The sequence below is a fragment of the Balaenoptera physalus genome (genome assembly GCF_965194825.1).
Source record: "Balaenoptera physalus genome assembly, chromosome: 14".
NCBI lineage: Eukaryota > Metazoa > Chordata > Mammalia > Artiodactyla > Balaenopteridae > Balaenoptera > Balaenoptera physalus.
In genome coordinates this window covers 41,896,881-41,920,201 of record NC_138893.1, presented here as the reverse complement: position 1 = coordinate 41,920,201, position 23,321 = coordinate 41,896,881, and the positions used below count along the sequence as shown (strand labels likewise).

Sequence of the window (23,321 nt, the reverse complement as noted above, 5' to 3'; positions counted from 1 at the left end):
TCAGCCACTCCTCCGGGGCAGAGCCCAGAAGTGGCTAAAGTTGTCTTTGCCTGATTCAAGGGAGGCAGGGGAACATAGAGGAAAAACCAGTGGATGGAAAGTTGGGACACCAGGTGCTGCCTGGACCCTGGAGCCACCTGGAGAATGCCTGTCCAGTTTGGTTGACCAGATAGAACAAGGAGCAGCTCCAAAGTCCCTTCCTGCCCTCATGTTCTGAGATTCTGCCAGCGGGTGTCCACTGCTGCCAGTTGGACTCTTCCATCTGCTTTTCCTCGTCAGAGAAGCCTTCTGCACCACCCTCTCCCAGATCAGGGGCTGGGGAGAGGGGAAACCTTGGCCTTTCATTAGCTTCCTGAGCCATTCCTTCCTTAGCTCCCAGCCTGGAGGCCCTTCCCCAGGTCCCCCATATACAAGCCTCCAAGACAGAGGACATGGATAGCGTCGCTGCTTGAGCAACTGAAGTCTCTGGAACCTTAGCAAGGTGGACCCCTGGACCTTTGTCTAGAGGGTGCGGCCTGGGCCAGTTCCTTTGCAGTACGTGCATCTGGACTTTTTCTGGATCTGTTAAGGCAAAAAAAAAAAAAAAAAGAAAGAAAAAAGCTGAACCAGCGTTTTTCCTTCATCCACAAACTTCCTTGTATAAAAGTTCTAGTTTCTCATAACACTATTTCTTTCTTTTACAAAGGACATATTGAAAGAAAATGAACCCCAACTTTAGACCGAAATCCAAGTAGTGTAGTCTTCCAGTACTCAGGCACAGCTGGTCCAGTAACTATATTTTAGTAACTCTTCGTAGCATTTTCTGTTTTAAAAGCACCTGGTGGTAGCTGGGAGGCTCTGTTAATGAGTTACCACCCTCTGCCCCAAGCTGCATGTGCAGAAAGCAGAGACTCCTCTGATTACTGAGCACAGGGCTGATACCAGAAACACAAAAACATTCATTTCCATCTTCTTCAACCACATTCTTTGCCTCCGTCTCCCCCCATGGAAGATCTGCTTTCTGGGGGGCTTGGATCCCCCAGATCCAAGGAAAGACCTGTTAGCTGGGAACAGTTTTTTACTACAGTTTTGTAACATAGTTGGAAATCAGGAAGTATGATGCCTCCAGCTTTGTTATTCTCTCTCCAGATTGCTTTGGCTATTTGGGGTCTTTTGTGGTGCCATACACATTTTCGGATTGTTTTCCTATTTCTGTGCCATTGGAATTTCGATAGGGATTACCTTGAATGTGCAGATCACTTTGGGTAGTATGGATATTTTAACAATATTAATTATTCTGATCCCTGAGCACAGAATCTTTTCCCATTTATTTGTGTCTTCTTCAGTTTTTTCCATCAGTGCCTCATAGTTTTCAGTGTACATCTTTTACTTACTTGGTTAAATTTATTCCTAAGTATTTAATCGGTTTTTTTTTTTTTTGGTTTTCTGGTTTTTTTAACATCTTTATTGGATTATAATTGCTTTACAACGGTGTGTTAGTTTCTGCTTTATAACAAAGTGACTCATCTATACATATACATATATCCCCATATCTCCTCCCTCTTGCGTCTCCCTCCCATCCTCCCTATCCCACCCCTCTAGGTGGTCACAAAGCACCGAGCTGATCTCCCTGTGCTATGCGGCTGCTTCCCACTAGCTATTTTACATTGGTAGTGTATATATGTCAATGTCACTCTCTCACTTCGTCCCAGTTTACCCTTCCCCCTCCCCATGTCCTCAAGTCCATTCTCTATGTCTGCCTCTTTATTCCTGTCCTGCCCCTAGGTTCTTCAGAACCTTTTTTCTTTTTAAGATTCCCTATATATCTGTTAGCATATGGTATTTGTTTTTCTCTTTCTGACTTACTTCACTCTGTATGATAGACTCTAGGTCCATCCACCTCACTACAAATAACTCAATTTCATTTCTTTTTATGGTGGAGTAATATTCCATTGTATATATGTGCCACATCTTCTTTATCCATTCATCTGTTGGTGGACACTTAGGTTGCTCCCATGTCCTGGCTGTTGTAAATAGAGCTGCAATGAACATTGTGGTACATGACTCTTTTTGAGTTATGGTTTTCTCAGGGTATATGCCCAATAGTGGGATTGCTGGGTCATATGGTAGTTCTATTTTTAGTTTTTTAAGGAACCTCCGTACTGTTTTCCATAGTGGCTGTATCAATTTACATTCCCACCAACAGTGCAAGAGGGTTCCCTTTTCTCAACACCCTCTCCAGAATTTATTGTTTGTAGATTTTTTGGTGATGGCCATTCTGATCAGTGTGAGGTGATACCTCATTGTAGTTTTGATTTGCATTTCTCTAATGATTGGTGATATTGAGCATCTTTTCATTTGTTTGTTGGCAATCTGTATATCTTCTTTGGAGAATGTCTGTTTAGGTCATCTGCCCATTTTTGGATTAAGTTTGTTTTATTGATATCGAGCTGCATGAGCTGCTTGTATATTTTGGAGATTAATCCTTTGTCAGTTGCTTCATTTGCAAATAGTTTCTCCCATTCTGAGAGTTGTCTTTTTGTCTTGTTTATGGTTTCCTTTGCTATGCAAAAGCTTTAAGTTTCATTAGGTCCCATTTGTTTATTTTTGTTTTTATTTCCATTTCTCTAGGAGGTGGGTCAAAAAGGATCTTGCTGTGATTTATGTCATAGAGTGTTCTGCCTATGGTTTCCTCTAAGAGTTTTATACTGTCTGGCCTTACATTTAGGTCTTTAATCCATTTTTAGTTTATTTTTGTGTATGGTGTTAGGGAGTGTTCTAATTTCATTCTTTTACATGTAGCTGTCCAGTTTTCCCAGCACCACTTATTGAAGAGGCTGTCTTTTCTCCATTGTATGTTCTTGCCTCCTTTATCAAAAATAAGGTGACCATAGGTGCGTGGGTTTACCTCTGGGCTTTCTATCCTGTTCCATTGATCTATATTTCTGTTTTTGTGCCAGTACTATACTGTCTTGATTACTGTAGCTTTGTAGTATAGTCTGAAGTCAGGGAGCCTGATTCCTCCAACTCCGTTTTTCTTTCTCAAGATTGCTTTGGCTATTCGGGGTCTTTTGTGTTTCCATACAAATTGTGAAATTTTTTGTTCTAGTTCTGTGAAAAATGCCATTGGTAGTTTGATAGGGATTGCATTGAATCTGTAGATTGCTTTGGGTAGTAGAGTCATTTTCACAATGTTGATTCTTCCAATCCAAGAACATGGTATATCTCTCCATCTGTTTGTATCGTCTTTAATTTCTTTCATCAGTATTTTATAGTTTTCTGCATACAGGTCTTTTGTCTCCTTAGGTAGGTTTATCCCTAGGTATTTTATTCTTTTTGTTGCAATGGTAAATGGGAGTGTTTCCTTAATTTCTCTTTCAGATTTTTCATCATTAGTGTATAGGAATGCAAGAGACTTCTGTGCATTAATTTTGTATCCTGCTACTTTACCAAATTCATTGATTAGCTCTAGTAGTTTTCTGGTAGCGTCTTTAGGATTCTCTATGTATAGTATCATGTCATCTGCAAACAGTGACAGTTTTACTTCTTCTTTTCTGATTCGGATTCCTTTTATTTCTTTTTCTTCTCTGATTGCTGTGGCTAAAACTTCCAAAACTGTGTTGAATAATAGCAATGAGAGTGGGCAACCTTGTCTTGTGCCTGATCTTAGTGGAAATGGTTTCAGTTTTTCACCATTGAGAATGATGTTGGCTGTGGGTTTGTCATATATGGCCTTTATTATGTTGAGGTAAGTTGCCTCTATGCCTTTCTGTAGAGTTTTTATCATAAATTGGTGTTGAATTTTGTCCAAAGCTTTTTCTGCATCTATTGAAATTATCATATGGTTTTTATCCTTCAATTTGTTAATATGGTGTATCACATTGATTGGTTTGCATATATTGAAGAATTCTTGCATTCCTGAGATAAACCCCACTTGATCATGGTGTATGATCCGTTTAATGTGCTGTCAGATTCTGTTTGCTAGTATTTTGTTGAGGTTTTGCATCTGTGTGCATCAGTGATATTGGCCTGTAGTTTTCTTTTTTTGTGACATCTTTGTATGGTTTTGGTATCAGGGTGATGGTGGCCTCGTAGAATGAGTTTTGGAAAGTTCCTCCCTCTGCTATATTTTGGAAGAGTTTGAGAAGGATAGTTGTTAGCTGCTCTCTAAATGTTTGATAGAATCCGCCTGTGAAGGTATCTGGTCCTGGGCTTTCTCGTTTGTCGGAAGATTTTTAATCACAGTTTCAATTTCAGTGCTTATTATTGGTCTGTTTATATTTTCTATTTCTTCCTGGTTCAGTTTCGGGAGGTTGTGCTTTTCTAAGAATATGTCCATTTCCTCCAGGTTGTCCATTTTATTGGCATATAGTTGCTTGTAGTAATCCCTCATGATCCTTTGTATTTCTGCAGCATCAGTTGTTACTTCTCCTTTTTCATTTCTAATTCTGTTGATTTGAGTCTTCTCCCTTTTTTTCTTGCTGAGTCTGGCTAATGGTTTATCAATTTTGTTTATCTTCTCAAAGAACCAGCTTTTAGTTTTATGGATCATTATGATTTCTTTCCTTCTGCTAACTTTGGGGTTTTTTTGTTCTTGTTTCTCTAGTTCCTTTAGGTGTGAGGTTAGATTGCAATAGAAACAAAGATTGTTTATTTGAGATGTTTGTTGTTTTTTGAGGTAAGATTGTATTGCTATAAACTTCCCTCTTAGAACTGCTTTTGCTACATCCCATAGGTTTTGGATCGTCGTGTTTTCTTTGTCATTTGTCTCTAGGTATTTTTTGATTTCCTCTTTGATTTCTTCAGTGATATCTTGGTTATTTAGTAAAGTATTGTTTAGCCTCCATGTGTTTGTGTTTTTACGCTTTTTTCCCTGTAATTGATTTCTAATCTCATAGCGTTGTGGTCAGAAAAGATGCTTGATATGATTTCAATTTTCTTAAGTTTACTGAGGCTTGATTTGTGACCCAAGATGTGATCTATCCTGGAGAATGTCCCATGCACACTTGAGAAGAAAGTGTAATCTGCTGTTTTTGGATGGAATGTCCTATAAATGTCAATTAAATCTATGTGGTCTATTGTGTCATTTAAAGCTTGTGTTTCCTTATTAATTTTCTGTTTGGATGATCTGTCCATTGGTGTTAGTGAGGTGTCAAAGTCCCCCACTATTACTGTGTTACTGTCGATTTCCTCTTTTATAGCCGTTAGCAGTTAGTTGCCTTATATATTGATGTGCTCCAATGTTGGGTGCATATATATTTATAATTGTTATATCTTCTTCTTGGATTGATCCCTTGATCATTATATAGTGTCCTTCCTTGTCTCTTGTAACATTCTTTAATTTAATCTATTTTATCTGATATGAGTATAGCTACTCCAGCTTTCTTTTGATTTCCATTTGCATGGAATATCTTTCTCCATCCCCTCACTTTCAGTCTGTATGTGCCCCTAGGTCTGAAGTGGGTCTCTTTTAGACAGCATATATATGGGTCTTGTTTTTTTATCCATTCAACGAGCCTGTGTCTTTTGGTTGGAGCATTTAATCCATTCACGTTTAAGGTAATTATCAATATGTATGTTCGTATTACCATTTTCTTAATTGTTTTGGTTTTGTTTTTGTAGGTCCTTTTCTTCTCTTGTGTTTCCCACTTAGAGAAGTTCCTTTAGCATTTGTTGTAGAGCTAGTTTGGTGGTGCTGAATTCTCTTAGCTTTTGCTTGTCTCTAAAGCTTTTGATTTCTCCATCGAATCTGAATGAGAGCCTTGCCAGGTAGAGTAATCTTGGTTGTGGGTTCTTCCCTTTCATCACTTTAAATATGTCATGCCAGTCCCTTCTGGCTTGTAGAGTTTCTGCCAAGAAATCAGCTGTTAACCTTATGGGAGTTCCCTTGTATGTTATTTGTCATTTTTCCCTTGCTGCTTTCAATAATTTTTCTTTGTCTTTAATTTTTGCCAGTTTGATTACTGTGTGTCTCAGCATGTTTCTACTTGAATTTATCCTGTATGGGACTCTCTGTGCTTCCTGGACTTGGGTGGCTATTTCCTTTCCCATGTTAGGGAAGTTTTCGACTATAATCTCTTCAAATATTTTCTCGGGTCCTTTCTCTCTCTCTTCTTCTTCTTCTGGGATCCCTATGATGTGAATGTTGTTGCGTTTAATGTTGTCCCAGAGGTCTCTTAGGCTGTCTTCATTTCTTTTCATTCTTTTTTCTTTATTCTGTTCTGCAGCAGTCAATTCTACCATTCTGTCTTCCAGGTCACTTATCCGTTCTTCTGCCTCCATTATTCTGCTATTGATTCCTTCTAGTGTATTTTTCATTTCAGTTATTGTATTGTTCATCTCTGTTTGTTTGTTCTTTAATTCTTCTAGGTCTTTGTTAAACATTTCTTGCATCTTCTCGATCTTTGCCTCCATTCTTTTTCTGAGGTCCTGGATCATCTTCACTATCATTATTCTGAATTCTTTTTCTGGAAGGTTTCCTATCTCCACTTCATTTAGTTGTTTTTCTGGGGCTTTATCTTGTTCCTTCATCTTTTACATAGCCCTCTGCCTTTTCTTCTCGTCTCTCTTCCTGTGAATGTGGTTTTAGTTTCACAGGCTGCAGGATTGTAGTTCTTCTTGCTTCTGCTGTCTGCCCTCTGGTGGATGAGGCTATCTGTCCCTTGTATGTTATTTGTTGCTTTTCCCTTGCTGCTTTTAATATTTTTTCTTTGTATTTAATTTTTGATAGTTTGATTAATATATGTCTTGGCGTGTTTCTCCTTTGATTTATCCTGTATGGAACTCTGTGCTTCTTGGACTTGACTATTTCCTTTCCCATATTAGGGAAGTTTTCAACTATAATCTCTTGAAATATTTTCTCAGTCCCTTTGTTTTTCTCTTCGTCTTCTGGGACCCCTATAATTGGAATGTTGGTGTGTTTAATGTCCCAGAGGTCTGAGACTGTCCTCAATTCTTTTCATTTTTTTTTTTCTTTAGTCTGCTCTGGGGTAGTTATTTCCACTATTTTATCTTCCAGGTCACTTATCCGTTCTTCTGCCTCAGTTATTCTGCTATTGATTCCTTTTAGAGAATTTTTAATTTCATTTATTGTGCTGTTCATCATTGTTTGTTTGTTCTTTAGTTCTTCTAGGTCCTTGTTAAATGTTTCTCGTATTTTCTCCATTCTATTCCCAAGATTTTGGATCATCTTTACTATCATTACTGTGAATTATTTTTCAGGTAGACTGCCTATTTCCTCTTCATTTGTTTGGTCTGGTGTTTTTTTACATTGCTCCTTTATGTGCTGCATATTTCTCTGTCTTCTCATTTTGCTTAACTTACTGTGTTTGGGGTCTCCTTTTCGCAGGCTGCATGTTCATAGTTCCCATTGTTTTTGGTGTCTGCCCCAAGTGGGTAAGGTTGGTTCAGTGGGTTGTGTAGGCTGCCTGGTGGAGGGGACTGGTGCCTGTGTTCTGGTGGATGAGGCTGGATCTTTTCTTTCTGGTGGGCAGGAGTGCGTCTGGTGGTGTGTTTTGGCGTGTCTGTGAACTTATTATGATTTTAGGCAGCCTCTCTGCTAATGGGTGGGGTTCTGTTCCTGTCTTGCTAGTTGTTTGGCATGGGGTGTCCAGCACTGGAGCTTGCTGGTTGTTGAGTGGAGCTGGGTCTTAGTGTTGAGATGGAGATCTCTGGGAGAGCTCTCGCTGATTGATATTACGTGGGGCTGGGAGGTCTCTGGTGGTCCAATGTCTTGAACTTGGCTCTCCCACCTCAGAGGCTCAGGCCTGACACCTGGCTGGAGCACCAAGACCCTGTCAGCCACACGGCCAGGTACGTGGGGGGTTTCTTGCCTTTTGGGAAGTCTGAGGTCTTCTGCCAGCATTCAGTTGGTGTTCTGTAGGAGTTGTTCCACATGTAGATGTATTTTTGATGTATTTGTGGGGAGGAAGGTGATCTCCACGTCTTACTCCCCCGCCATCTTGAAGAGCCTCCTCTGATCTGGGATTTTCATAAAAAGGAACAAACTGCTGAAGCATGCAACAACACGCATGAATCTAGCAGACACTATGATGCCTTCTCTCTCAACTTCGAAAATGTAAAGTCAGCTGGAAGAAGACAAGGTGGCTCCGAGCAGGAGGAGCAGAGATGGGCAGGAGGAGAACCAGACCCCTTTTAATGTGGAGGAAATAGAACAGAATTATCAAGATCTTGGGACTTTGGTGCCATGGTGCCACATATCCTGAGTTTGAACCCCAGCTTCTCTACTTGCCAGCTGTGTGACTTTGGGCGAGTTACTTCACCTCTGTGAGTCTCAGATACCTCATCCATTAAGGGGAAATGCAAGTAGGAGTACGAGGAGGAGTAAATGAAGTAGCGCCTGTCAGTCCCTTAGCAAATGCCTGGCACACGGTAGGCTTGCAGGATGCCAGTGGTCCTGATGCAGCTAACCAGGAGCCCATGAGGAGGGCATTCCAGACTCTCACATCCTGTTGTGGGGAGAAAGTGGCAGGGAAAGTGTAGTTTCACAAGCAGCCGGCTGATGCTTATTATCTGGATGATGGGGGTGGCTACCAATGGGATGAGAATATGAAGGTGATTTGATATATAAAGTAAAAGAACTTGGAGGAAAGCTATTACCTTAGAACATTCTTTTTCAAAGTGTGGTCCTGGACCAGCAGCATCACCACCTGGGAACTTGATAGAATTCAAAGTCTTGGACCTTATTCCAGACTTACTGACTCACAAACTCTTGGGGTGGATGCTAGCAATACTGTGCTTTAACGCACCCTCCAGGTGATTCTGATGCTGCTGAAATTTGTCAGCCGTGCCTTAGAATTGAGCCAATCCCTTATTTCATTTCAAATAAGTTTAGATGTACATGTAGCAATTGAGGAAGAAACCTAAAGATACATTCACTTGTACCAAGAAGAGAAAAGAAAGGAATCTCTGGATAGGGGGCTCAGCTCTGTTTCTAGCAAAGGCAGTGAGTCCATCCTTTGCTTGTCTTGTGGTGAAACGCAGTGGCCGGCGTGTGGACCAGAGAAGCCGCAGTCGGGACATCGAACAGTGGCCTCAAACTCGCCTGTTCCCAGCGCCAACGAGAGCCCGGGGTGAGAGGTTCTTTCTGCTTCTTCGGTGCGCCAGCATCTTCCTTCTGCACCCTCTCTGTCACTGTTGTTCTTGGGGTCAGTGTTGTAAGCAGTTGCTTAATTACAGACCTTCTGCCTTGTCATCTTTGTTCTTCCTGGGCAAGCCCAAATGGTGACTGCGGAACATCTCAAAATAGTCACATTTATCTCAGCGTCTCCCACCCACTTCAGCAAAATACCCCCATCTAGTGGCAGTGGAGTCGTCTGAGCACCCATGAGTGTAGCTTGTACAATAATTGGTGGAATCAGGCTGTACCTGTGACAGAACAAATATCACAATGCTCTCCACAGAAGATAAGACCCTCCTAATACAAGATCTGCAAGGAAGGGGCGATTAAGGAATGGAACATTATTTTCTTTAACTCCTTGTATGTTGTCTCTGTTGCTTCCTGCTCCTCTGAAGCCATCACATCACCCTCTTATACTTTCTTTGGGTGTCATGAATCTTTTAGGCTACTTGTTCCCTTTTTCTTCTTCCTTTTCTATCAACGTTCTTACCCCCCAAATCTCTGGGCTGAGATCTTTCTCTGCTCAGATTTTCTTCTACTTTATTAGGGCTGAATATTTCTTCTTTTTTTTCTTTCGTATCTTCTCCCTCCCTCAGAAAGCCTCTCTGTCCCTTTCCCTCTCCCTGATTTGAGATATTCCCAGACTCCTCCGGGATGTGAAAGAATATCTCATCTTGAGCAGGTAGGATCAGTAACAGCCCTGGGCAGGCCTGTTACAGCTGGGGCCTGGGAAGGGTGGCTCTGAGGTTATCTGGGCAGCGGGGCCAGTCTGTGGGGTGGCAGGGGGATTCCTCATGCCACTCACAGTTGGTGTTGGAGCTTAAAGGCTTTTCCTCATGTTCCAGCTCCTCCCAAATGACTCCAGCAGTTGCTGATACATCCAGATGTTCCTTTTCCAAAATCATTCCTTAAAGCTGTAAAATAACAGTAACAGCTACCATTTATTGAGGACCCATTATGTTCTAGCTAGGTCATTTGTTTTCAAACTTTAGCAGGCATCAGAATCCCTAGAGGGTAGAATCAGACACAGATCGCTGGGCTCACCCCAGAGTTTCTGATTCAGTATGTCTGGGCTAGAGCCCCAGAAGTTTCAGTTCTAACAAGTTCCCAGGTGATGCTGATGCTTTTGGTCCAGGGACCCCACTCTGAAAGCCACAGCCCTAGATCATCTGACAGGTGCTCAGGGGATTAACTTCATCCTCACAACACCCTGTAAGTCAGGAATTATTGCCCCATTTTACAGACAAGAAAACAAAGGCTATGAGAGAGAACAACTTGCTGCAGGTCATGGTTAGTGAGCGGCAGAGCTAGGATTTGAACCCACAGCCCCGGTAGCCGCTGTCCACCATCAAGCCACAGTGTCTCCCAGATCTCACGAGTTGCATGGGCTGTGGAGGTGCTCAGGGTTCTCTTCCAGGTTTGTCTAAGACCTTGAGACCCAAAAGAGCCCTTAACCCTTCTTAGCCCAGCCTGCCATCGTTCAGGGAGCTGCCCATGTTTCCCCAAGGTTTCTCTTCTGGCTGAGATCTTGACTCAGACAAGTACTCTGTCCTTTATCCCACATAGTTTAATGCTTCTTATTCAAATGTTCATTGAGATTCTCCTTTGAAAAGGGCCCATGTAGACACAAAAGGAATCGTGTCATCTCTACTGTGGTGGCCTTTGACCATCTTTCATGGCCGAGCTAGAATTGCACCAGGCTGAAAGATCATCAGAGACCCTGATGCTGCTCCGAGGGTGGGGGAGAGGCAGGTAGAGAAATGGATGGATGGCATGAAATAATCTGATCATCTCCTCAGTTGTAAAGCCTTTCTAGCCCACAGCACCTCACGTGGCAAATCCTAAGCCTGGTTGCTGGCATTCTTCCCTTGTTCTTCCAGTGCTGTGTTCCACATCGCAGGACCGTGATCCCTGCGGGTAGCATCTCCTTGGCTCCTGCTGGGTTTGACCAGTAACAGGCACTGGTGGGAGATTGGAGGGTGGAGAAGGGGAGATACCCAGGCATTTCTGCCTTTCCTTCACTGTGGCTGGTGGCATCTTTGGCAGTAACTGACTATCTTCCAGGGCTCTACCCACCTCTTCCTGTCCCACCATCTTTTGTTTGCCTTTTCACCTGTATAACAAATTCCCTGGATTAAATCCTCTTTGTTCTAAATACTTGGAGTGGTTTCTCTTTTCCTAATTGGGTTTTGACTAATGTATCCATCCAACCAGCCCCTCCCTACCCCTGTCTGGGTAGTTGCTCCTCTGTTCTAACCTAACACATACCACAATGTTATGATGCATTTGTATATGTGTATTCTCCAATAGCTGTGACCTTAAGGGTAGGCATCATATCTAATTCAATGCCAAGTCTTTCATGCCTCCCCTGTAGCTATTACTTGTGACATGCTCAGTTAATATTTGATGAATGAATGAATGATAACACATGGCAGGGTCCGAAAAATGCATAAGAAAATCAAAGTATACAACATTCAAAATTTGTGCGAGTCAAGATTCATCATGTGAAAATATTGATGTATGCTCCCTCCACCAGTTTAAAATAGTAATAAGAAACCTTAAGCTTATAGTTCAGAATACATGTTTTTAAAACATAAATTTGAGAGTGTGTGTTAGTTATCTACTGCTCTTTTACAAGCCACCCTAGAATTTAGTGGCTTAGAACAACAATTTACTATTTCTCATGATTGCGTTGGCTTCAGCTGGTCTTGCCTGCGCTTATTCATCAATACACTTGGTAGTGGTTCGGCTGGAGCTGCCTGGTCTTGGATGGCCTCATTCACATGTCTGGGACCTTAGAAGAAATGATTAAGATAGCCGTTCCTCTCTCTCTCTCCCCGCGTGGAGTCCCATCCTTAAGGAAGCTAGCCTGGGCTTGTTCAAAAAGTGGCAGTGTTCCAAGAGAAGGAGGTGGGAAGCTCTGAAGCCTCTTGAAGCAGCGGCTTGGAAGTCAAGCAGCGTCACTTCCTGTGCATCCTGTTCCATAGCAAGTCACCAGCCAAGCCCAGAGTCAAGAGACAGATGCCACCTCTTCATGGAAAGGGCTTCAAAGAATTTGTGGCCATATTTAATCTACAGCAGAGTAGGTATTTCTCATTACAAAACATTCCTTGTTAGAATATTCCGTGCCTTAAGTAGAGCTTTCTGGAGTAGATTTAAAAAGTGAGTAGGTAACTCAAAGTCTACAAAGAGCTACCCATTATCACCGATTTTCTTAGTTCTTTGACCACCAGATGGCGGCATTGCTAAATCAACCTGGAGTTTTCAAGGTCAGCACCAAATTCCACCTGGGCATGCCCTTAAAGCTGAGGACTCCCGTGATTGCGCTGGGCGGACCAGGGCTGGGTGGTGCTGATTGCAGAGGGGACCTGGAATGAGGACCCTAATAGGCGCTGGCTACCCCTTTGGAAAAGGAAACACCAGCTCTTCCTTCTTCTTACAGAACTATTGAGGGAACAAAGATCAGTGAAGCCTCTTTACCTCCTAGGATGGGAGATTCTGTAAATATAAGCAAATAAGATGCTTCAAATATCATCCCATCACAATGGGCACAACACGAAGGAATATTGTTTGTAATATTGTTTGTAATTGCGTACTCATGAGCTACCTATCAAAATTACATTGTATTGATTTCATTACACTAATTTCATTACAATAATTACTGCAAATTATTCTATAGCAGTGTTTTCTCTATCCTGTACCATTATAGCTGTTTGTAAACTTACTTGTAGTGAGGTGGATGGACCTAGAGTCTGTCATACAGAGTGAAGTAAGTCAGAAAGAGAAAAACAAATACCGTATGCGAACACATATATATGGAATCTAAAAAAAAAAAAAAAAAATGGCACTGATGAACCTAGTTGCAGGGCAGGAATAAATGAGGTAGACATAGAGAATGGACTTGAGAACTTGGGGTGGGAGGGCGAAGCTGGGGTGAAGTGAGAGTAGCATCAACATATATACACTACCGAATGTAAAATAGTTGGCTGGTGGGAAGCAGCAGCATAGCACAGGGAGATCGGCTCGGTGCTTTGCGATGACCTAGAAGGGTGGGATAGGGAGGATGGGAGGGAGGCTCAAGAGGGAAGGGATATGGGGACGTGAGTATGCATATGGCTGATTTGCTTTGTTGTGCAACAGAAACTAACACAGTATTGTGAAGCAATTATACTCCAGTAAAGATCTATTAAAAAAAAAAGCGACAGTGTGAGCAAAAACTGATGACATCTGATTGAGATCTGTAGTCTAGTTCATCGTATTGAGCCAAGGTCAGGTCCTGGCTTTGATAATGTAATACAGTTACATAAGATGTTACCACTGGGGGAAGCTGAGTAATGGGGACAGAGACCTCTCTGTGCTATTTTTGCAACTTCTTGTAAGCCTATAATTATTTCAGAATAGAAAGTAAGAAAAAAAATCCTCTCTATAAATAACCCCCACCTGCTTGTGTTTTACTCGTATTTGCATTATTGTTTGAGAGAAGAGAGTTGAGCCTCGATTTAAAAAAACTTTTTTTGCTTGTTCTGCCAGAGTAGCATCCTCTCCTCCCCCCTCAGATCCACTGGCCATTTCCACAGAGCACCTGCTAGACCAGCTGACCAGCTGTGCACAGGGGCTAGAGCCAAGGACTTGGAGGTGCTTTCACCTTCCTTCTTCCCCTCTGGACTGAGGTCCTGTTCCGGGTGCCTCCTACATTCAGGGCTCTGCCTTTTATTAAGCACTTTCCCATTTGGAGTATTAATAGTGTCTTACAACACTCCTCCCAGGCTCATAGGAAGGCACTTTTAGTCCTATTTTGTGGATAGGAAAACTAACTCTGATGGGTGAGGGACTTGCCCTAGGTCATAAGAGACGGGTCCAAGGCTAACATGGGAGCCTTAACCTTTAACCTAGGTTTTCCTTGCCAATTCCTAAATAGAGTAAAACGAGAAAAAACTTTTTCAAGTGAAGTAATAAAACTTGTTTTGAAGTTTCCATGTTTAAACTCTAAGCCATTATTTCACATGTTTTTATTTATTGGCTTGCTCTACAAAAATGCAACCTATGATGTTCACCCAGTGTTTGAAGTAGAGAAATGAAACTTTCTCTTATGAATAAGTGGAGAAAGTGGTGTTAACTTTTGTTTTTCCCACCAATGAGAAAACAATAGGTAGCAATTGGCTTAGTAGATCTGTGGCAAAAAGGTATTTCCTGAGATTGACTCACTGGCAAAAGGAGACTGTGATGTTTTGCTGACCAAAGAGCATGGGAACTTTTCCGTTCAAATGCAAGTCAAAACCTTGACAAAATATAACAGTGCCCAGCATGCTTGTCAGTATCCGCCACCCCAGTGAGGTCAGTAAGCTGGGTGGGAAGGCTGTGCCGCGGCTCCTGCCCTCAAAGACCTCAGGGTTTAGCTGTGGAGACCCAGACCAGTGTGCATGAAGCCGCCAGAGAGTAACACGGAGCAGTGATGCCTTTGTGCTGAGCTGTGTACCATGGGTGATTCTGGAAACAAAGGCTCCTGAGGCCTGGATCACTCAGAGGGGGCGTCAGAGAGAATGCCCTGGATTTGGGCAGGATGTGGAGATGTAGGGGGATAGCCCTCTGTTGACTCTTAAAATTGCAGTGAAAAACTAGGCTCTTAAAATCAACTCTTACAGTCATATTCACTGGCTCTGTGCCCTCAGAATAATTTATATCTTTTCAGCCTCAGTTTTTAAAAATTGAAGTATAGTCGATTTACAATATTGTGTTAGTTTCAGGTGTATAGCAAAGTGATTCAGTTATGTGTATATATATATATGTATATATATTTTTTCCAATTCTATTCCATCGTAGGTTATTACAAGATATTGAATATTGTTCCTTGTGTTGTACCGTAAATCCTTGTTGTTTATCTGTTTTATATATAATAGTGTGTATCTGTTCATTCCATACTCCTGATTTACCACCCCTCTCCACTGGCTTTCCCCTTTGGTAACCATAAGTTTGTTTTCTTTATCTGTGAGTCTGTTTCTATTTTGTAAATAAATTCATTTGTATTATTTTTTAGATTCCACATATAAGTGATATCATATAATATTTGTCTTTCTCTGACTTACTTCACTTAGTATGATGATCTCTAGGTCCATCCATGTTGCTGCAAATGGCAAAATTTCATTCTTTTTTATGGCTGAGTAATATTCCATTGTGTATATATACCACATCTTCCTTATCCATTCATCTGTTGATTGGCACTTAGGTTGCTTCCATATCTTGGCTATTGTCAATAGTGTTGCTCTGAACATTGGGGTGCACGTATCTTTAGAGTTTTCATCTTTCAGACTCAGTTTTGTGTGTGTGGTAAAATATCCATAGCATACATTTACTATTTTAACCATTTTAAGGTATACATTTCAGTGTTATAATGTTGTGTAACATCACTACTGTCTAGTTCCAGAACCTTTTCATCACCCACAAAGGCGACCCTGCACCCATTTAACAATCACTCCCTCCTGCCTCAGCCCCTAATAACGACTGATCTGATTTCTGTCCCTATGCATTTGCCTACTGTGGATATTTCATATATGGGATCATACTGTATGTGGCCTTTTGTGTCTGGCTTCTTTCACTCTGCATAGTGTGTTCAAAGGTCATCCATGTTGTTTAACCTTAGTTTTACTTCCTGAAAGATGACCATGTAAAGGGCACTGTGGGGTATGACTAGAAGAATGAAACATAGTTCATGCCCTTAAGGGTGCTTGTCTGCTGGAGAAGAGAGGCGTGTGTCTGGTTCATTCTGTCACTAAGTGGTGACACTAGTGATACAGGAAAAAGCACTCAAGTTCAGGGGTGAAAGGTATAGGTGTGTTTGGGTAACTGCTGACGGCCTGGGTGGCTGACGCATGAGGCCTATAGGGAAACAAGGTGGGAGATGAACCCAGCTCAGAGCTGAATGCCTTTCTGGAATGTCTGTATTCATTCAATGTCAAGTAGGAGCCATTGAAGGTTTTGAGCAGAGGAGTGACATGCTCCACCCTGCTCTTTAGGAGGACAGCATGGCGGCATTATGGAGCTCCGTGTGGGGCTGGGAGTGATGGGAAGGGGTATTAGAATCATTCGGGCAAGAATACCGAGCGGTGAATTGGCAGTGGGAACAGCGAGGAACAGGTGAACTTGCCGTTTGTAGTGGAGGTGGACTCAAAAGGATTTGGCCTCTGCGTGGCTCTGGGGTCTGAGGGAGGTAAGGAGGTGAAGGTGGGCCCAAGGGGATCCTGTAGGAGGCCCTGCGGCCCAGCCATCCTGTTCAGCTTCTCTCATTTCTGCTTTGTTCCACATTGAGCTGGACGTATCCTGAGACAGGTTGCTAAGTAATAAAGGAGTTTTCATGACACTGTGAGGGAAGGCTTTATGGGTCTTTCTGGCGGAGCCCAGCTAATAACTTATCCGCAGTCTTCTCAGCTTGCCCTGGTCCTTCAAGCCAACCATTCAGGGATTTTCAATCTGTTTTCAATCTCTAGCCTCAGTGCAAACTTCCTTCAGGGGCTTTGGACGTTTCAGGGACTAAGCAGACTGTCCTTCAACCCTGGCCCATGCTGCAGTTGAACTTGGGACCATAGTGCCTGTCCCCATTTTACAGATGAGGTACTTAGAGACTGAAAGTTTGCCTATGGTGATATGACAAGTAAGTGGTCAGGCCAAGACCTGAGCCCAGGCTCCCTGCCTGCAGAGGAGCACGGTCCTCTGTTCACCACCTGTGCCTGCCCCCGCCTTTGCACCCTGCTGCCGCGGAGCGGGTCACTGCCTTCAGCCTTTCTCACTTTACCCCGGATGTGCAGCGTCACTCCCGTTTTCCCTTTCCAGCTGTTTGCTCGGACAAGGCTAAGGAGAGTTTGGGGTGGCGGTGATAGTCATCTCATCTCCCGACATTCACGTTCCTCCATGTATGTCAGGCAAGTGAGCTTATCGCTGGGGAAATGACTCGGGGATGCAGCCAGTGGCTCAGCCAGGGGCAAAGGGAGCAGGAACTTGAGCGTGAGAAGGAAGCACTGACTGCAGTTCTGTTTCTCTCTTCCTCACCATAGGCATTTTCTCGTCAGGACTGAATGGAGTTCCTGGTGGTTTTGTGTGCATAGCCTCAGGGGGACTATGCTGGCCACATTCCCAGGAATTGCATTTTTGCTGAGAAGCCAGAGGTGTGTGGCATCACTCCAACTGAACCGTGAGGGCAGCTCCCTCCTGCCTGTGGAGTTGCTGCTCTACACAAAGGAATAGGTCCTTGTGTATCCGAAAAAGTCACTGACCCATTCAGGGGACAGTTAGTCTCTTCAATTAATCCTCTCTTATATGGGATGAACAAGGAACGAGCAGATAAACAGTCTCCAGAGGGTAATCAAATCCCAAATCCTTGAAAGAATTCACTTTTTAAAAACCAGAATCCTTTGTTTTCTTCATGAACCCTCAGAGCCTCACTACTAAAGCTATCATCTTCATAAAGTTAAGTACACACACACACACACACACACACACACACACACGAAGAACACTCATCTTATAACCATCTAGCCAAATGTTGCTGCAGTGTCTACCACATTCACTAGGGTTAGAGAAGCAGGAAGTGTCAAAATAAACACCAATTAATAGAGTTTAAAAGTATATAGACAACAGCAAACATTTACTGTGCACTTACTCTGTGACAAGCACTGTGGTATAATGGGTGGAAAGATGTATGCGATTTAGGCCTTGCTCTGAAGGAGCTTACTAGTTGAGAAGATGCCATCTGAGAACATAAAAAAGGCAACTGCCATCCTATGGCCAACCTCATGCTTACTAGGGTAACCTTAGTTACCTTCCCAACTAAAGTCAAAGATAAGGATACTAGATATCACCACTGTTCAGCATTGTGCTGGAGGACCTAGCCAATGCAACAAGACAAGAAAGGTAAATGAAGCATAAGGATGGAAAATAAGAGACAAAGTTTTTGTTATGTGAAGATTACATGATTTCTTACCTTCAAAATTCAAGAATTTTGAAAACATTATATATAACAAAAGAGGTAGGGCTTCCCTGGTGGCTCAGTGGTTGAGAATCTGCCTGCTAATGCAGGGGACACGGGTTCGAGCCCTGGTTTGGGAAGATCCCACATGCTGCGGAGCAACTGGGCCCATGAGCCACAGCTGCTGAGCTTCCGCGTCTGGAGCTTGTGCCCCGCAACGGGAGGGGCATCGATAGTGAGAGGCCCGCGCACCGCGATGAAGAGTGGCCCCCACACCGCGATGAAGAGCGGCCCCCGTTTGCCGCAACTAGAGAAAGCCCTCGCACGAAACGAAGACCCAACACAGCCAAAAATAAAAATAAAATAAATAAATAAATAAATAAAGTAGCTATTACAAAAAAAAAAAGAGGTAAACATAGTTTCAGAGTACAGTATCAACATACAAACAGCAATAGCATTTCAGTATAGCAATAACCTATAGGAAATGCTGTAGGAAAAAAGATATTATTCATAATAACAAGTAAACTGTATGGTGCCTAGGAATCAATTAAATAAAACATGTATAAGGCTTTAGTGGAGAAATTATAAAACATTATTAGAGTATAAAATAAATGAACAATGATATGTTCATAGATAGGACAACTTATTAGCATAAAAGCATCTCATTTAAGACAATTCTAATAAAAATCCCAACAGAATTTCTCTTAGTACTACAAAAACTAATTCTAAAATTCTTTTGGAAAAGTAAGGTACATAAATAGGTCTGATTTTTTTGGGAGAAAAAGGAACAAGGAGATGAATAAAACAGATTAGAGAGCAAAAAACCAGACCTAAGGATCCCTGTAACTTGGCGTGGGGTAGCAGTGCATTATAAATCACTGGGAAAGTCTGCGTCCTTCAGTGACTCATGCTGAGATAACTGGCTTTCTATAGAAGAATATTAGATCCTTATCACACAACATGTACAAAGATAAATTTTAGCCAAGCCTAAATGTGAAAATTAAAACTTTAAAAGTCATTGTTAGAAGATAACCCCAGGGGAATTTCTTTATGACCTCAGGGGTTAAAAAGAATTTCTTAGAAAAGACCCAAAACACACAACTCAGAAGTAAAAAGGTTGATAAATTTGACTATGTTAAAGTATTATTATTTACTGATGTGTAGTATAAGGATATGGCTTAGAAGTATATACATAGATGTTGTCTCTGGACAGTGAGGGAGGGGGGAGGATGAGACAGGGAACTCAACTTTATCCATAATGTTAAAAGCGAGGAAATGATAACATTGGTTACTTTTGGGTGGTGGGAACATAAAGCTTATTATATTTATAAATATTTTTTATAAAGTTTTAAAATTTTATTTTTTCTTTCAGTTTTATTGAGATAAATTGACATACCGCACTGTATAAGTTTAAGTTTAAGGTGTACAGCCTAATGATTTGACTTACATGCATTGTGAAATGATTGTCACAGTAAGTTTAGTAAACATCTATCCTCTCAAATAGGTGCAAAATAAAAGAAATAGAAAAAAAGCTTCTGCTTGTGATTTACTCTAACGACTTTCGTATATAACATACAGCAGAGTTGTACGTTACATCCCTAGTACTTACTTACCGTATAACTGGAAGTTTGTACCTTTTGACTGCCGTCTTCCAGTTCACCCTCCCTATCCACCTATTTATAAGTATTTTTGTATTTAAAATTGTTTCCAAGAAAACACATAGCAACTCCCAACCCAAATCAGCAAGCAGTGTGGAAGGTACAGTTGTATTAGGGAAGTTGCCTGGACCCAAAAGTCTGACTCTGATCCTGGCACTGCCATCAGCAAGCTGTGTCCATGGGTAAGACCTTCTGTCTCCAGGGCTTTTCACTCTGGAAAACAAAAGTCTGCTCATGTCCTCTCCCTTACCAGGTCTAACATTTTTTCTTCTTTTCTTGGGAGAGGTTACAACTGCTGGAGGAGCAGAAAAGGAAGAATGCACGGGGAAGAGCATTTTCACAAGCATTAAGTCCTGTATGAGCTTAGGGAGGTGATTATCACCGCATTCAGTTCCTGTTTGCCTGACCTCTTAATTCATGGGCCCCGCCTGATTTCTGTTAAACCCTTGACCTTGCTGTTTTCCTCGACAGGGTGGATCTGGGTGCCCTGTAGTGATAAGTGTGTTCCCTATCAAGTGGCAGAGATTCTTAATTAGCTGGGACTGAATAGGAGCGGCATGCTGCTGACATGGATGTCTCAGCTTAATTGGTCTCCATTATTGCTCTGGAGTCAGAGCCTGAAAAAGAACCAAGAAATTCACCCGGGTATGGTGGGGTGGAGCAAGAAAGAATGTCAGGGGTCTCCAAGGAGGTACCAGTGCTTTGATCAAGGTGGTTGTCTGTGGGCTGGTCATTTAGAAACAGGAGTCTTGGAATCCCAGCTCTCACCTATGGATCTGCTGGCCTGTCAGCCTCAGTTTTCTCACCTGTGAAATGGAGCTGACCAAATGAGACCAGAGTGATGGAGGGGATCATTTCCTTTTTACCTGCAAAGAGAGAGAGGGCTTTGCAAACCAGAAGAAGGCGGGGGGGCGGGGGACGGGATGGGGAACAGCTTTTCACGGGCTGAGTATTTATAATTATTACAGTTATCGCTGCTCTCAATCCCTGCAGGGAGTGTAACCAAGATCTCAGTCATCTTAAATAATTTCCGTGTGTGGACACATTCTTCAGACTTCACATGATGTCCTTGTAAAACCGGTCTGGGTGCTTAATGACAAGAAAATCAGAGTGGAAAGGCAGGGCATCCTCTAATGGCCCCTCTTTGCCACAGGAATGAATTCTAAGAGACTCGGTTGATCTAAATGGAGAGCTGGTTGTAGCAGGATCGGATTGGGAGTGTAGGCACGCATTCTCCCTACATTCCTCTTGATCTTTCTGCTGCAAGTACTAAAGAAATTCATTTTCTACCACAGCCTAACTCCTAGCTTTTCCTCTCTCCTCTGTTTCTTACACTCTTTACTTCATTTAGCCATCTCCTCTTTGCATCTTCTAGGTTCTTTCCTTGCGAGGTGGTTTGAGAAATCCTTCAGAGGCTTCATTCTGTCGTCACAACAGTGTTTTGTAGGGTAGGCTCTAGAGATGCCCTAAAACAAATCCACTGTGGCTTTCTGTGACCTGAACGATTGGAGTGAAAACGGCCATGCGTTTTGAAACCCATGTTCCTAAAGTACTGGCTGTGATTTGACTTTGTAGCTTTTAAGCTTCATCACTAGTTTGTTGACATCAGTGAGGAGAGCTGCCTTATTTGAGCGAGTTCACTGAAGGGATAGTACTTGCATAGCAGAGGCTGAGAGTGAGAGGGACCTGGGGAAAGTGAGCATTGCCCAGAGGCAAATGTGAAGTTCTTGTGTTCAGTGACCAGTGTTGAAAATCTTGTGTTTTATGGCAGTTGTTTTGATCTGTTAGGAGATTATAATTAAAAATTAGCAATAAATGAAGTTGCTCCCTAAGTATTAGTATTAAGATGAAATTGATTTCTTTAAAAGAGTACGGATTTCTTCCTTTTTTTTTTTTATAAATTTATTTATTTAGGCTGTGTTGGGTCTTCTTTGTTGCTGTGTGTGGGCTTCTCTAGTTGCAGCGAGCGGGGGCTACTCTTTGTTGCGGTGCGCAGGCTTCTCATGGCGGTGGCTTGTTGCGGAGCACGGGCTCTAGGTGCGCGGGATTCAGTAGTTGTGGCACGTGGGCTCAGGAGTTGTGGCTCGTGGGCTCTAGAGCACAGGCTAAGTAGTTGTGGCTCACGGGTGTAGTTGCTCTGTGGCATGTGGGATCTTCCTGGACCAGGGCTCGAACCCATGTCCCCTGCATTGGCAGGCGGATTCCTAACCACTGCGCCACCAGGGCAGTCCCCGGATTTATTTCTTAAGCCACTGCTACTATTTGTGCTTTTGTGCTTCTCCTTCTCCACCACCCTCCCTGCCCACCTCTCCCCACCCCCCTCCCAGGGCTGTGTGATACTTCCTCCCTGAGTGAATGCCTTGTTCTGGGGCAGCGGCAGCTTCCTCCTACTATGGTGCTGTTTTCCTTCGGTTTGATGCATGACTTGCGGTTTTAGCAGTGTTGGTTTTGGCGAGCATCTCACTGGGAATCCACCTCAAGTCCAGGCTTGATTATGTGTCCTGTTTTTTTAATCCCTGGTCTTGCACTGTTGCATCAATATTAAGGGAGAGTCTTGCAAAAGCACTGTTACAAGCGCTCTCACGTTTCTGGCCACTAGCATGTCTTTCTTAAATATGCAGAATAGTTAGAGGCAAGAGGATGCAGACTCAGTTCTGGGGCTCTCTCAGTGCAACAGATACAACCCTGGGAAATCTTCAGATGTGTTTGTGACAAATGGAGTGTGTGTCTGGGGGGAGGCAAGTGAAAAATAGAATCTGCTTGTTTTTGAAAAGCAGACGTAAAAGTTATTCTCGGTTAACTGTCCGGATAAAATCACTGTGGCCTTGGATAAATCGTTCAACTTCATTAGACTTCAGTTGCTCACCTATAACCTAGGTAAAATAAGAATATACTTGTCTATAGACAGGAGGCTGGATGAGATGGTCTCTGGAGAAGTCACCTATGGATTTTTGGCTTGCTAAACACTGAGCTGGGATAGAAGAGTCTGGGCATAGAGTATAGTTGAAAGGGATACATCTGTGATTGTTGTTTGCAGTTATCTTCCATTGTAAAATATTGTGTATATACCAAAAAAATAATTAAAACATATATGCAGAATTTGACAAATAAATTAAACACCTATGTAACTATCACCAGGTCGATGAACGGGAGGCTGCTGGCTCCCGGAGTCTCTGAGGGGCCCTGACCCATCCCAGCCTCCTCCCTCACTTACGCTTTTATGGTAAATTCCTACTTTTCTCTGTAGTTTTACCACCCGTGTTTCCCTCTACTGCTTTAAAAGTTATATGCTCTTTGTATTCTAAAAATTACAATATTTGTACTTGGAGTTTAAAGTTGATCAAAACTTTATCATTTCCCATTGGGTAATACCAGGTCCTTGGAACACTCTAAAACATTTACCCCCTTCTCACTTATTTTCTCTCATTGCTGTGTGTTTCAATCCTGTGCATTTTTAAGAACATCGCAAAACAAATTGTTCTACACAGTCAGCGTTCAATTAGATTTATTCATGCATTTGTTACTGTCTTTGCTTTTCATTCCTTTTTGTGTTTCCAGTCTTCCATCTGCCTGATGTACAACCTTTAGA

The 23,321-nt window shown here is 42.4% G+C and overlaps 1 protein-coding gene across 4 annotated transcripts in view; it reads left to right on the top strand.

The window, feature by feature from the left end:
* The window catches only part of RBM20 (RNA binding motif protein 20), a 204,783-nt gene that overhangs the window by 87,911 nt on the left and 93,551 nt on the right, over positions 1-23,321 (top strand). The window lies entirely within an intron of this gene.